The 16,289-nt window shown below is 47.5% G+C and overlaps 1 long non-coding RNA gene across 1 annotated transcript; it reads left to right on the forward strand.

The window, feature by feature from the left end:
- Positions 1 to 4,296: 4,296 nt before the first annotated feature.
- Positions 4,297 to 16,289, forward strand: LOC114624127. Its single transcript, XR_003711894.1, has 2 exons — positions 4,297 to 4,425; positions 16,073 to 16,289. It is a non-coding gene; the product is annotated as an uncharacterized LOC114624127 (long non-coding RNA).

The following is a 16,289-nucleotide window of genomic DNA, read 5'->3' on the forward strand; positions in this document are numbered from 1 at the left end:
GCTTGTTGGAGGAAGTGTGTCACTGGAGGTGAGCTTTGAAGTTTCAAAAACCTAAACCAGGGCCAGTGGCATTCTCTTTCTGCTGCCTGTGGATCTAGATGTAAAAGTTTCAGCTACTTTGCCAGCACCATGTCTGCCTGTATGCTGCCATGCTTCCCGCCATGACAATGGACTAACCCTCTGAAACTGGAAGCCAAGCCCCAACTAAATGCTAAGAGTTTCTAAGGTCATGGTGGCTCACCACAGCAATAGAACAGTGACTAAGATAGGGTCCCATGCACGGGCTGGTCTTTAACTCACTATGTAGCTAGAGATGGTCTTGAACTCCTGATACTTTTGCCTCTACCTCCTGCGTGCTGGGGTGACAGTATACACTCAACACACATGGCTTTTATTAAATTATGCTAAGCATTTATTCCCAGTGATGAACAAGCACAAATGGAAATGACTGGCCTCTCCCTGAGTAGATGGACAAGTGTCAGTAAGTCCTGGCCAGGGACCAGTCAGTGGCAAACAGGAAGGGCTCACAGTGTATTTAATGACTCACAGTTAATCATGTTGGGAAAGGCAAGGAGCCTGGAAAGTTCCATGTTCTATATCACAGCTGAGGGTGAGGGGCACACATTTAAGCCCAGAACTCTGGGAGACAGAGGCCAGCCTGGTCTATAGATCAAGTTCCAGGACAGCCAGGGATACAAAGAAACCATGTCTCAGAAAAACAACAACAACAAAAACAAAACAAAGCAAACCTTCTGTATCACTAAGAAATCTCAGGTTGGGAAGGTATGCTGAAACCTGACAGAACACACCAACCCTAAATCCCCCAGTCAATTCTTTATTTGAAGAAATAAAGAATTCCTGTTGTGACAAGAAACAAATATTTCAGTACAATATCAAACGTGTGTTTAGCCTTTGCAATAAGACATGACAAAGAAATGGAAGAGGAGAAAGATGCTCCCTAATGAGAAGGGAGCTGTGGATACAGAAAACCTGAGTCTTTGGAAAACCAGTGCTGAGTTGGAGGTGAACTGGCACAGAACTAAAGTGTACTCCTCTAGAAGGCTGTGACAGTTAGAAAACATGTGTCTGAACGATGCTGCTCACAGCGCGGATGCTGGTGAAGCGCTTGTCATGCAAGTGTGAGGATGCCCATATCCTATGCAAAATCACCATGTGGCCTGGAAGCCAGCCACGGGAAGCCCCAGAGCAAGCAGGCTAGTGAAACTGGCCATATCAGTGAGCTCTGGGCTTGACTGAGAGACCTTGCTTCAGTGAACAAGATAAAAGAGTGAAGGGGGAGGATTCTTAGATCAACCTTGGGTCTCCACAGGCATTTACATACAGGGTACACACATGTTCACAGACGGATGAACATGCATACTTACACACATAAAAATGGGAGAAAAGGATATTTGTTTACAATACAACAAAGGGTATGTATAAGTGTGCATGTGGAGTTTGTGTGTGTGTGTGTCTACCCTAAGAATCTGGATAAAAGTTTCAATAATATAAGTTCTGGTTCTCCTCAAAATTTGTAGAGTCAGCATAGCTCCAATACACACACACACACGCACACGCACACGCACACATACATGCATACACATGCACCTACATGCAGACATGCATGCAAATATGCACACATATGCATACTTCCCTTCTATCAGTTTGCCCAAACTGGGTAACCTTTCCCTTGTACAGCCATCTTAGACAAGACTCATTTCCTTAGCTGATACTGAAACTGACTGGAAGCTGGGTCGCTGATGGCCTCCCAGCTGGCATCCTGAGGTCTCTGAGGCCCTGGAGGCTGAGGCACATTTGTTATTTCTATGCTGCTTGTCCTGAAGGCACTGAAACAATGAGCCAGGCCGGGTGTATCCGAGACTCCACCCAACAAGCTTGGCATATACCAGGGAGTAAGATGAAAGGCAAATCCAACACATCCCGAGAGTTATGTAATTGCTGTAAATAGCTTCTAGCCGGTTACACAAACATGGAAAACATTCAGTACATGGTAAGTGGGAAAATGGCATCTATTCTCTAATTACAGATGTCACATGCAGAATCCAGGATGTGTCACCTGGACTTCCAATTTCACCACAAGAGATGTTTTATGTTAATTGTTGGCTAACACTTAAAACTCTGGAGAGTCTGTGTAAGCACTCAGGTTCCTAAGTCTTACAGTTACGAAGGCGAGCCTCAGTTCACTCAAGGTCCCCTGCAGGAGCTGCCCTGGATGGAGCAGCCCCTTAACCTCCCTTAGGGGGTCTCAGGGAGAGCCCCTGAGGCTCTCCTGATGACCTGTCCCCACATGGCTCACTCCCCTGCTCCTGTGAACAAGCAATGCAAGGCTTACAATGGCCCTCACTGCCTCTGAGTCTTCTCATGCTGTTCCTCTGTGACATCCCTTTCCCATCTGATCACCTGCCAAGCCCCTGACAGTTCTTGCAGCCTCTCTGTAAGACTCATTTCTCCCAAGACGCACTTCTGAACCTCAGGTGGCTAGCTCCATGGGGTGTATCCCCCACAGCCCAATCAACACCAGAGACCTGAAGCCCGTGTTCCTTCCACTATTTATCCTCTACCGTGGGCCACGTATACTCCCGCCTGACACGGTCTGAACTGAGATCACAGGCGAGTGATACCAACTGTGGGGGCTAAGAGCCCCACACACTACACAACATCAGAGGGTCAGTGCAGAAGCCACCCCTTTCTTAGGGTCTGTGCCTCAAACAGCACAGGTTAAAAAGGCCATCAGCCAGTGCTCACCTCCTCTTGTACCCCACAAGAAGTCCCTAGAGCTTCTTGGGTTGAGGACTGGTGGTGCTGGAAGTACCAGGCTAAGGACAGAACTCAGAAAGACGTGTGAGTCTAGGAGCCTTGGGGCCCAACACCCTGCAGGCTTCTGGGAGGCTGGATCCTGGTCTGTCTGACCGTGGCAGGGCACCTTCCCCCCATTGTCTCCCAGCCTGAGGCCAGGCCCGTTCTCCCAGCACTCTTCTCTGATGACCTCCTTTCTAGAGCTGAGGCTTCTGCCTTATACCCATTTCTCCCCACAGACAAGAAAAGTCCAGAGCTGAACTGTGTTCATCTTCTTTACTGCTGTGTTCCCAGCATTCATGTCCACCAATGTTTGCTGAATGAATGAATGAATGAATGAATGAATGAATGAATGAGAGTACAGTAACCAGGAGTGCTGGCAATACAGAAAATCAGGCTATAGAACCCATCCTAGAGCAAGGAGAGGTGCTGGCTCTAGGGTGTTCTCAGGCTGCATCACAACCAGAACCACCGGAAGTTGGTCAATTCCAGGTGCCCAAGGCTGGACCCTCCAGGGTCGTTCAGCACCCAGGCTGTCTTACCTCTGGTTTTGACCTTGTACCAGACCTCTCAATCCCAGGCCAAAGCCCTGGGTTCAGACCCGAGCTGTGAAGCCACACAGCCCCAAACCACTCCCTTACCTTTAAGCTCCACCCCCTGACAGCTCAGATCCTTCAGATAGCCCTGCCCTCCCAAAGCCCCGCCCCAGTAGCTCCACCCACCCCCAACTTACAGAAGCTCTCCTTGCTACCTGGGCTCAGGTCCCAGTCCTTTGAGGGTGCCAGGTCTTTGATGGCACCCGCCAGCGTCTCATAGACAAGGGATAGTGGCCCAGGAAGTTAGCTTCAGGGCCAACTTATGGTATCAGGAAATTTCCAGTCTTACACTGCAAGGGCACCTAGAGCAGTGGGGTTCTGTTATTGACAGAACTGGGGCAAAGCCAATAGTGACTCACCCATACAGCACCCAGATTCATGGGTGGGTCTCACCCCGACCAAGATTTGACGTGGGCATGAGAGGGGCATGCCCTGGCAGAGTGAAGCATGTCCTTTCCAGGCAGATAGCAGGAGCTGACGTAAGCACATGCCTGTTGCATTCTCTGCCTATGCCTTTCAATGAACAGGAGTGGGTGGGCCACCATTCAGTGTGAACTGGGTATGCTGGGATCCTAGTGGAGGACCGGGACCCAGAACCCAGCTCCTCCTCCATTGCCTCAAGGCTCTGTGTCCTGGCTATCACCTTCTTCACTGCAGCCAGAAGCAGAGAAGCAAGACAACTGCCTGGCCTGACAGGGAGGGGGGTGGCCAGGCTGCGCAAATGCCAGGAACCACAGCAGCCTCTATCTATATGCCCTGTCTTTGGCTTCCTCTTTCCCAGTGTCTCAACTTCTGCTTCCGCCTGTACTCGCTTAGGATCCCTGCTGTAGATCATAGCCACCCTGGAGGGTGTGGAGTAGTACTGCACATACTTTTACTCTGTGTGTACCAGGCACATACAGGTGCCATCCTGGCCCTTCAAAGGCAAGCAGGGGCCATGTGTCTCTTTACAAATGCCAGCTCTACTGAAGTGCAGAGAAAGCGCTAGCATGGCAGGCACAGGTGGGGAAAGGTAGGTGCTAAAACTTTTTCTGGAAGAGTCACTTAGAACTATCTGCCGCCCACAAGACAGGGTTGATGTGGACCTAATGTTGTGTCTCTCCAAATCCATGTGTGGTTCTCAAGTCCCTGAGAGTGGCATTGAGAGGCAGGGCCATTGGGAGGTGATTGTTGGGTCAGGGAACTGGTCACACTGAGAGCTCTCCCTCCTTTCCTACTGTGTGAGGGCACAGTGAGAAGACCATCTCCTGCAACCCGGCCCCTGAGCTCAGCTTCTGGGACTGAGAAAGGAGTCTGGCTGGAACACCATCTTCTGGGGGGCAATTCCCTCGGGATTATTCAATGTCTGTGTGCATGTGGGTGAGGGAGGTTGCCTGTGGAAGCTGTGGGACACCCTCAGGTGTCACTGCTCAGATGTCCTGTTTTGTTTTGTTTTTGAGACCCAGTCGCACACTAGCTTGGGACTTGCTTATTAGGTTTGACTGTCTGGCCAACGAGCCCAGGAGACAGGATGACAGGTGGTTGCGAGCCCTCTGAAATGGGTGTGAGGAACTGAACCCAGGTCCATTGTAAGAGACATGTATAAAATCCTAATCACAGAACCATCCTCCAATGAAGCTCTTGTTTAATGGCGTCTGGGAGGTCAGAGGGGGAACTTGCAGAGGTCAATGCTCTCCTTCTCCCATGTGGGTACCAGAGATCAAACTCGGGGCATCGGGCTTATTGGCAATACTCACTAAGTCATTTTGCCAGCCCTGTGCCCAGCTTTGTACATGGGTGCTGGGTGTCAGACTCAGATTCTCAGGCTTGTGCAAAGAGCACGTTACCAATTCGCTACCTCCCCAGCTCCCGGGGCTTTGTGGAGGGCTCCTTCTCATCTTATAAGACCATTTCTGTTTTCTCAGGCTTCTCAGGAGAGCTGGGCTCCCAGAGCATGCCACCCCACAGGTCTGAGCTGCACAGCCTCCTGCTGCTGAGCAAGCTGCCTTCGGCTCCCTGATCCCATTCTCCTTCCTTCTTTATTCCTTCAGAACAAGAACTTAGACTTGGGGGCAGAAGGCAGCATCACCATACCCAGAAATGTAGAAGCTATGATTTCAGTCTTTTCTTCTGCTTTGACCTAATTTAGAAAAGGGCTGTTAGACACTCCTGCTCAGGTTATAAATTTCTGGTTTTATTGCATTATAATCACCGAGTGTGATTTATGGAAACATAAAAGTGCAATATAAGAGCCAGAAAGACGTCAGTTCTCAGTGTGTGCACAGAGATACACCACACACAACGCACACGCACGCACACACACACGCACACATGCGCACGCACACACACGTGCACACCACATACATACACAGACCACACACACACATATTCACACATATACACACATAAACCACACACATTCTCCCACACTCACACACACCCATGTCCACTCAGATATTAGTTATGACTGTATGTCATAAGTCAAAGCCTTAAAAAAAAAAAAAACGCTAAATCTTTTTTTCTGACAGGATCTCACTCTAGCTCTGGCTGGCCTGGAACTCGCTCTTCAGTGGTTGGCCTCATCCTAGCAGCAATTCTCCTGCCTCTTCTCCAGGTTCTGGATCACACACATGCACCACCATGCCAAGCAAACATTTCTTTATGACAGGCTCATAAACACTTATCCAAACCCACAGGGCAAACTCTATTTCAACACTTAGTCTCTAGTGTTCAAAGAAGGTAATATAGTGTGTTTTACACACAAGGTAAAACATATCTCAGATCCTAGGATGTTTCCTAGTGACATATATAAAGCCCACACTGACACGAGGTGGCAAAGAGCTCCAGAGGCAGATAGGACCAATGCTCCTACCTTTCAGATCATGGAAAAAAGACTCTGCCTTCTCAAGTTTAGGGAAATCCAAAAGATGAAAAAGAGGCGGGTTTCTGTCTACTTCTCCTCATGTTTTCAACATTTTTGAATGACAAATGGTGAGGCGCTGTTACCTACTCACCTACCCCACTCAGCCTATCTTCACTGTGAAACAGAGTGACTTTCTTTATTCCGTGCATGTACTTGCTGTTGAATTTTGCTTGGACCAGAGTCTGTACTGCTCCCTCACCTCCTTTTGGCTACATTTAGTTATGGTGCATTGGCTACATGGTTTTGCCCACTGAGCAGATGGGCTTTAGGGGTTCAGATTGAAAATAGTGTACTTGTGAACAGCTTAAATCCAATTTTGAGTCCCCTTAATAAGAGAATCTGTACCATTTACACTTATTGTTGTTGTTTAGTCTTTAAGGATTTACTTATAATTTTTATATATGTATGTGGGGTGGGAAGCAGTTGTGCATAGGCCCACAGAGGCCTGAAGAGAGTGTCAGATCTGGAGCTGGAGTTTCAAGCAGTTGTGAGCTGCTGAGAGGGGTGCTGGGAACTGAACCCAGGTCTTCTGCAAGAGCAACCAGTGCTCTTAACCACTAAGCCTTCACTCTGGCAAGGTCTGACTCTGTAGTCCAGGATGGCCTGAATGCAATATGGAATCCACACCAGCCTGAAACAGCAATCCTCCCGCCTCAGTCTCTGAGTGTTATAATTTCAGTCATGGAATACCACATTTAGCTATACTTATTTGTCTCCTTATATTCTCTCTCTCTCTCTCTCTCTCTCTCTCTCTCTCTCTCTCTCTCTCTTCTCTCTCTCTCTCTTCTCTCCTCTCTCTCTCTCTCTCTCTCTCTCTCTCTCTCTCTCTGTGTTGCTTGTTTTCTGTATTTGGCTAAATATATATTAAGTTGAACTTTGTGAAATTTTTTATTTATTAATTTATGGTTTGATCTAAGACAGGGTCTTGCTCCATAGCCCCAGCTGGCCTTCAACTCACTTTGCTCAGTAGTTTCAGGCTTATAGAAGAGGTCCTTCCCTGAGGCTCTACTGCTTCAACCTCTCACCATGTCCTGCCTAGGTTCTGCATTGGATTTCGATCTCTCTGGGCTTTGCTCCTCCTCCTCCTCCTCCTCCTCCTCCTCCTCCTCCTCCTCTTCTTCTTCTTCTTCTTCTTCTTCTTCCTCTTCTTCTGTTTTACCATACAGCGGTGGCTTTTTCCTTTCTGCCCAGTTTCAGATTGCTTTTTTGCTTTTTCATCTCTTACTATCGTGAGTGGTGTGGGATCTTGGTATAAGTCACCTTTTTAAACAAATGAGTACATTTCTTCTGCTCCAGTCCCTTCTGAACAAGATGAGGGGGCAGCCTTATCTGATCTTATCCACTCAGCACATCTTCACAGTCTTTACCTCACAGTCTCCTCTGAGTAGTTTAGGGGAGTCCTTCCTCACTGTGGACATAGAGCTGTCTTGGTGCTGTGTGGTTCCCCACTCTCTTTCGAGTGACTCTGTGAGCATCTGATGAAAGCTGAGGAGAAATGACCTTAATGTGTTATCAGCAGAGCCACCAACACCCCTGCCACCCACGTCACCCTGAACCACTTACAGCTGAGTTCTCCCTACTGTGCTTTGAAGTTTTAGCACAAATATGGACTAACGAATGTGAGGGAGGTAGGAGGAACCATTAATGTGAGGCAGATGACCTCACACAAATGTTAGAATCTACTGCTTGCACCCCAACACCTGCTGTTCCCTCTAAGACTGAAGAAACTCATATCAAAAGTATCCAGACACAGGTTTGGGGCTTGGGCTTGGGCAGAGTGCTTGCCTGGCATGTTTGCATCTCTGTGCCCGGTAAGCCAAGTGTGCTGGTGCCACCTGTAATCCCAGCACTTGAGAGTAGAAGGAGGAGCAGGAGCCCAAGGTCATCCACTGCGATATAGAGAGATCAAGGCCAGCATGCTACAGGAGAGCTTGCCTTTAAAAAAACAAATGTATTCAACTGTAAAACCAGCAACTGTACAGGCAGAAATCTCCTTTTCCTTTATTTGGCAACGACACAATGGAGTCCCATCAATTGCTTAGCACAGTGGAGTTCAGGATAGCCAGAGCTACATAGTAAGACCAAAACAAAACAAAACAAAATATTCAGAAATGACTTACAATAACCAGAGGCCTTGCATATCGGGTATTTGGTTTTCTGGTGGTGGTGGTATGGTGGTATTCAAGAATTTACCTCTGGTGGACACCATACAAGGAGCAGCCTCTAAGAGAGAAAAGCTGTCGTGGTTTTGTTTTTGTTTGTTTGTTTGTTTAATTTTCAATACATCAGGTGACACAACCAGTGAGTGCTCCATCATCAAGGCATTATTTCCAGTCTTGAGAATAATATTTATGCCTTGGATAGCTCACTTGCTCTAAAAAGGCCCTAGGGTCCACTGACAGCACTCCAGTGATGGTGGTGGTGACAACTGTGTTAGCTAGGATTGTCTAGAGTAACAGAACTTATAGAGTGAATATAGATAGGTAGGTAGGTTGATAGATAGATAGATAGATAGATAGATAGATAGATAGATAGATAGACAGATAGACTATTAGGATGACTTACAGGCTATGGTCCAGCTAATCCAACAATGGCAGTCTACCAATGGAAAATCCAGAAATCTAACAGTTGAGTCCATGATGCTAGATGCCTCCAGTGGTCTTCAGTATAAGCTGAGATCCCAAGGAAGTGGCTGTAATGGAGTGAATGAATGGACTTGCTAGCAAGGGAAGGGCAGGCAGGCAAAGAGCAAATGCTTCCTTCTTTCATCTCCTTATATAGGCTCTCAGCAGAAGCTGTGGCCCAGAGTAGAGGTGGATTATCTGAATTAAAGTGTGCCTTCCCACCTCAAAGATCCAGATTAGAAGTGAATCTTCCTACTTCAAATTAGGCAGAAACCCCTCACAGTGTGCCCTCCATTTTTGGGTTTAAGTTCATGGCAGATGTAGTCAAGTTGACAACCAAGAATAGCGATGATGATGATGATGATGATGATGATGATGATGATGCCGCCGCCGCCGCCGCCGCTGCTGTTGACAAGGCTAGGGGATGTTAGTAGAGTTCTTGCCCGGCATTCATAAAGCCCTTGGCATGTCACACCCCAGTGCTCCAGCCCATGTGTGTGTGCTGACAATGTCCACTACAGCTTCCTCCCACCTCATGTTTACAGCCTGAAGACTGTTCCTACCAAGATTAGCTAAAGCTGCCTCCTTCTCCTTGCTCAGCGGTATAGAGTAACCTTCCCCCTCATTCATCTGTATGTGATAACCCCTCCTCCTCGTTCAATCGTGCAGAATAAACACACTGAGCTTCCGGACACTGCAGCTTCTTCATCTGAGAGCCCAGACCAAGGGCTCCCAGGTCCCTGTGTCCCTGTATTTGTTCTCTCTTCAGACCCTCACTGCCCGGTTACATCAGTCCCCAGGGCTGTGCAAGACATGGCAGTGCCTCCCTGTAGTGGGGGTGTTGGGGGCGGGTGGAGCAGGGAGAGTCAGAAGTTCAAAGTCATCCCTGAATACATAAAAGGTTTGAGGCCAGCCTGGGATATATGAGAACCTGTGCTATAATATTCATATAATAATATAATGTACACAGAATCAAAGTCCAACATCATTGAGCATATGAGCATGTGCCAGTTTCTGGATTCAATTCCCCAATAAAACACACTCGAAATCTGGAACGGAGCAGGAACACGGTCCTGTGCTTCTGTGAGAGGAAGTCAAATGCTGTAGCTGATGGTGGCCATTTGTCATCTCTAGGTGGGTACTCAATCACGAACTCACATGACATACACCACCACCACTCTGTTCCCTGATCTCAGTCCCTGGCACATGTTATACAAGGAGTGGATGGTGACACAGCCCTGGCTTAGATGGGAGGAGCCTGGCCCATGGCCTGGACGGGGAGGGGGCGGGGGGGGTCAGTGTCAGGAGAGTTCCCAACGCCCCTCCTGCCCATCACTAGGACTTTCCAAATCTCACACTCTGTTTAAGAATCAAAGCACTTTCTCACTGCTATGTGTTGAGTCCTTTCACCAGCCTGAAGTGTCTCCCCCCACCAGAGTCCCTGGCTTCCATCCTAGATATCGGCCCTGTGCCCTGTCCCTGGATGTCATAGAGCATGAACATCCAGTCCTCTAAGCACACCTTGTTCCTTCCCACTGGGATCCTGGGCAGCTTCCCTTAGCCCAGCAGGCTGGCCCAGGTGCCCTCTGTGTCCCTCAGTGCCTGACCCCCGTGGAGCTCTCTGAACCATCATCTTATATCCTTGGTGGCTTCATCACAGCTCATACTGGTCACCATGGGGGAGTCAGTGGTCGTATGGATTGTACCAGGGCTTTGGGCTGAGATTTCCTGGACTCCCCTTCTTTTATGACCTCCTGACACAGCTGTCTCCACTCCGTGGGTCCCCTCCAGCTTCCTCTTCAGGTACACAAGAGCACTTCCCAGCAGGCCCATGACACAGGAGAATCCATTTTAATGGCACCTACACCGGCCTGCCATCTTTGTCTTCCCAGAGTAGACTTGCAGTGATAGGAGGCAGAGCCTGCCAACCCCTCTCATCCTCTGAGACCCCAGCAGGTACTGTTTTATGGGTCTGAAACCTCTGGCCCAATAGTTTGCTTTGTTTCAAAAACTGCTTGCAAGACTCTACTAAACTATGTATGGGTGATTCCATGAGAGGACCCGCCTTGCCCCTCCCTGTGGCTCTCGGGCTGGGTTGGCACAAGACCCTCCCAGCCCTGGCCTCACCTAGGGGTGAGTGCTAACAGGAGTCTCACAAAGAGGCTTCGTCTCCAGATGACAAGTTCACAGTTTCCTCCCAGAGCCCCTCAAAGTGGCAAAACCCCAGCTGGATAGGAAAGGGATCTCGATACTCAAAACAGTGTAAACATCTCCCTCTCTTCTTGGAATGACCAACTATGGAGGGACCCAACCAACAATGGTGGGAGGCCCAACCCACCTGGGAGAGGCCCTGGCTTCCCTAGCAGCTTCTCAGGAAATGGAGGTTAACTCCAGGGTTCCTTGTGTCTCTAGTAAGTTTCCAGCTGATGGGAGTTCTCACACTCCCAGCTTCTTTTCTTCCTCATTTCCTATGAAGAGCTTGTTGAAACTGGAACAGTGAAGAGCTGAGTCAAATTCTCAAGTTAGCTCTGGATACTCAATGGGCATGTGCAAGTTCTCTGCATGACCCAAGGCTGAGTCATCCTCACTTTGGCCTCTGCCCAGTACAGTGAACTTGGATACTGTGAAATAAAAAAACAATTTTTATAACAAGTTCTACATGCCAGAAAGATTTTAGCTGACCAATGAGATATTTAAGGATCTGTAATATATAAAGAGCTCTTGAAAAACAATGACAAAAGACTGGAAAGTATTTTTTTGCAAAAATTCAAAAAAGATAAAAAAATACATACACACACATAAATATATACACGCATATTAACATTATTATTAATATGTTATAATAACATATGTAGCATACATATATATGGAGAGAGGGAGAGGGAGAGAGAGAGAGAGAGAGAGAGAGAGAGAGAGAGAGAGAGCAACTTCAGTACTGATTAAGGAACAAAAATTGCTCCAAGACTTTTTGCTTTTGGTTTTGATTTGTCTATCAGATTGGCAAAGACATAAAAAGCTGGTGTCACTGGTGTCACTGATGGCTAGCAAGAGCTCATATGGGCTCAGTTGGAGGGGTGGGGACCAGGTAGACTGGCTGATCAGAGTCTAAATCTCAGACTCTCCATGATAACAGTTACTTACAAAGAGATAAGCTTATAAAAAAAATGAACAAAGGTGTAAAGGTAGATAGGATGGGTATTTATCCTGGTGTTCTTCTTAACAGTAAAGTTTAAAGCTGGGTGTGGCGGCACACACCTGCAGTCCCAGCAATTGGTAGATGGAGGAAGGAGGATCTGGAGTTCAAAGCCAGCCTCTACAGAGTTTAATGAAGATGTGTGTGTGTGTGTGTGTGTGTGTGTGTGTGTGTGTGTGTGTGTTAGAAAGAGAAGGATTAGAAACACCTTCATTGCCGTCCTAGAAGAACCAAGCCTAGAGGAATCCACAGGAGCCTCTCTGAATATCTCTCATTCCAAGTTTAAAGCTCTCTCAGTCATAGAATATTTTTTTTTAATTTTGTTTATGGGGAGGGGGTTGGCACATGTGCTGTAGTGTGTGGCAGGTGTATGAGTTGATTCTCTCCGTCCACCACATGGGTTCCAGGGAGAGAACGCAGGATCTTAGGCTAAGTGGCAGGCACTTTTACCAACTGAGCCATCTCCCCACCTTGGCAAAAAATAAATAAAATAATCTTATAAACCAAGTGCAACGTTGACTTCCAAACTTGACAAAAACTTGGATAAACATTGTTTAAAGATTTATCTTATTTGTGATTTTGTGTGTGCACATGAGCAGAGGTGCCCTCAGAGACCAGAGTGTGAGATCCCCTGGAGCTGGAGTTTCAGGCTATTGTGAGTGGCCAGAACTGGATGCTGGGAACCCAACTGCCACCCTTTGGAAGAACAGCAAGCACTCTTAACTACTGTGGACCTATCTCTGCACAAGACATATCTCTTTTCTCAAAAGAGAAATTCAAATAAAATGTAAGCAGGCTGAATTAAGATGCCCGGAAAAACCAAGCATGCTTCAAAGCACCAGGGAGTGTGTGACTAGAGCACCAAAGGTTCGCTCCAGGGATGGCCAGGGTTTCTATAATAGGGATGTCATTTCGCGGAATCCCTGGCAGTCCAATGAAGTGACAGAGATGACTTTGAGGTAGCCACCCAGCCTCATGCTTGTTATGTTAAAGGTTACTATGTCAAACCCCTGAACTAGCAACAAACAAGTCTTGTCACCACTGTCATCCAACTCCATTAGAGTTGGTAGCAAATGCAATCAGACAAGACCAAGAAGTAAGATAAAACCTGGTGTGTGGGAGCATGCAGTGATGGCTCAGCCTATAAGAGTACTGGCTGCTCTTACAGAGGATCCAGGTTCAGTTCTCAGCAACCACATGGTAGCTCACATCTGCCTGTAACTCTAGCCCTTAGGGAACTGACATCTTCTTCTGGCCTCTGAGGCCTCTGTGTTCATATGCACAATTCCCCACACACAGACTCACAATTTTAAAAACTAAAAAATTAATACCACTGGATTGTCTATGGCCAGCCAGCTCCTGAATAAATGAATGCCACAGACAGCTCAAGCCTTAGCTCAGGCCATTTCTTTGACCAGCTCAAATAATCTAATTAACCCGTTTATTGTAATCTAAACTCTGCCACGAGTGTCGCTTTCCTCTGCCTCTGGCTGGCGAATCTCCTGTTTCTGACTGTAGAGAGCCGTGGAAAGCAGAGACATCTCTGGCAATCCGATGCTCTCACAAGTTCTGTAATTTACTGTCTTTGTGTGAGGGGAAAGCGCGCGAAGTCACAAGCCCATCCCGGGGCATATAGGATTTTATGGGCATTTGACCAACCAGATATGTACACATCACTCCAGGGGGTATTTAACCAGGGCCTTCCCGGGGCTCGGGGCCTTTTCCGCCAGCCGGTTTCCACCAGCCGGCTTTTTCCCAGCGGGTCTTTCCTCTATAACATCGTAATAAAGATCTGCTGAAGAACGTTGGTGTCTGTGTTATCTCGCGGGCGAGAACACACCACCCACATCTGACTCTTTCTCCAGAGTTCCTATCTCTACCCAGATGTCTCACCTTTCCTCTCCTATCCTGCTATAAACCATTCAGTTCTTTATTAGACCAATCAGAGGTGCTGAAGAAGGTTTACAAAACACTGAGACCATAGAACTTCAGAAAAATAACAATACCAAAGTCTGAACTCAACTCTCTGCAGGGGCAGAAATCAGCGCTTTATACAGCGCACAGAAGACTGTCAACAAATTGGGGCTGGTGAGATGGCTCACAGGGTAAAGGCACCTGCTGCTAAGCCTGATGAAATCTCTAGGATCTCATGGTAAAATGAGAGAACCAGTTCCATCAAGTTGTCGGCAGACCTCTACATGTGTGGCTCACCACACAAGGGCAGGCAGTAGTGGCAGACCCCTCTAACTCTGGCACTGGGGAGGCAGAGGCAGGTGGACCTCTGTGAGGTTGAGGTCAGCCTAGGCTACAGAGTGAGCTTTAGGCCAGCCAGAGTGATGTGGTGAGACTTTATCTGGAAATAAGTAAGTGAAATGAAAATCTGGGAGGAAGACAGCGGTTGAGGACAAAATCATTGTCTACAAGTGACAGAAAAACCCAACAGCCCATGGGAAATGTAGGAGAAGCCTATGTTACAAAATCAATACTCTTCACACCAACACACGGGTCCGCATGAATATGCACCAAAGCCAGACTGGAAAAATGCACCCTGAGACTTAATTTGTTTCAAAATAAAATACCAAGGATAACAAGGGTATAAAGGTTCTTTTCTCTTTTGGTGCATACACACACGTGTCTGTGTGCACGTGCGTGTGGGGGCCAGAGGTTGACATCAGGTGACTTCCTTAATAATCTGCCACCTTATTTCTCAACAGCTTCTCTGGCGGCACCTGGAGCTCACTGGTTTGGCTAGATGGGCTGACCAATAAACTCCTGCTATCCACCTGTCTCCACCTTCCTAGATATCTCCCTTTTCCAATATACTATTTCCCATCTTCTATCTCCACCACCTCAAAGAGCAGCTGCCTGCCAGTCAGAGTCCCCTCACCTGCCACCAACCACACTAGGATTTTACTCAGGACTTCCTGCCATCAGAATGTGCCACAATACATTTCTGGTCTTTAAGCTGCCTAACCTAAGGTGCTTTATACAGTAGCCTGAGCTGACTACTACATGGCACCGCTGTGAACATTTCACAAAACAATGGATAGATGGGGAGGAAGACACCGCCCTGCCTTCATCCTCCTAGCTCCTTGCTCCTTGTTCCGGTGAAAAGTGGTCACCTGCTTCACCTCCCATCACCTCCTCATTCAGAAAAATCAGAGTTTACTTCTGCCAACAGCTGCTTTGGGTTAAATGATAGAATTGTCCTATACTTGTGAAAGGCTGTTGAGATTTTAAAGCTACTGTGCACAGGGTGACCTAAGGGGACCCATCCACTGACACCCATAGGGTTGTGTGAGGGTCAGACTGTGTTCTCCACACACCTAGCCTGCAAATGTCTCTGGAGATGAGAGGTGAGTTCACTAGGAAAATCAAGATCCAGTTTGACCATGGGTCAGGACATGGGCTCACAGAGGATAGTTACGTGAGGACAGGAAGAAGATGCCATCTGCAACCCAAGGACAAAACTATTTGGAGAAGCCTGGTGGGCAGCACCTTGATTTAAAATTTCTAGCCTCCTGGTCTGTCCACCTGAGCCATTAGCCACATATGTCTCCTATGGTGCGTCTCGCAGGGGAGGGGCATCTACTGAGGCTGACTGTAGCCTCCTGTTTTGGTATAGATAAGATGTGAGTATCCCTAAGTAGTCTCCTTGTTGAAAATTATAACCACAGACGTTTAAAATAAGTGCTGTTCACATGCACCACAAATAGAGTGATTGGGAGATAAAGCTGTCATACACACACGATAGAATCTTGTTCCATTCCCAAGTTCCAAAAGAAGTGCAAAGTGGTGGTACACACTTGTAAGCCCAGCACTTTGAAGGTAGAGACAGGAGGGTCAGAAGTTCAAGGTCATCCTCAGCTGCCTAGGAAGATGGAAGAGGGCAGCCTGGGTTCCAAGAAACCTTGCCTCAAAAATCATCATTTATGTTTAGGAGGAAGGCACCTGCCACCAAGCCTTGCGGATCTTCAAGCCAAGCCACCAAGCCTTGTGGACCACCTGAATTCAATGCCCAAGACCCACACAGTGGAAGGAGAGGCCCTGACTCTCACAAGCTGTTCCTGACTTCCATCCATGCCATGGCACGCCTATGTCCTCCACCAAGAATAGATAATGTAATAATGTAAAATAAAATGAAATGCAAGAATTAA

Source organism: Grammomys surdaster, unplaced genomic scaffold (genome assembly GCF_004785775.1).
Source record: "Grammomys surdaster isolate TR1022 unplaced genomic scaffold, NIH_TR_1.0 205, whole genome shotgun sequence".
Taxonomy (NCBI): Eukaryota; Metazoa; Chordata; class Mammalia; order Rodentia; family Muridae; genus Grammomys; species Grammomys surdaster.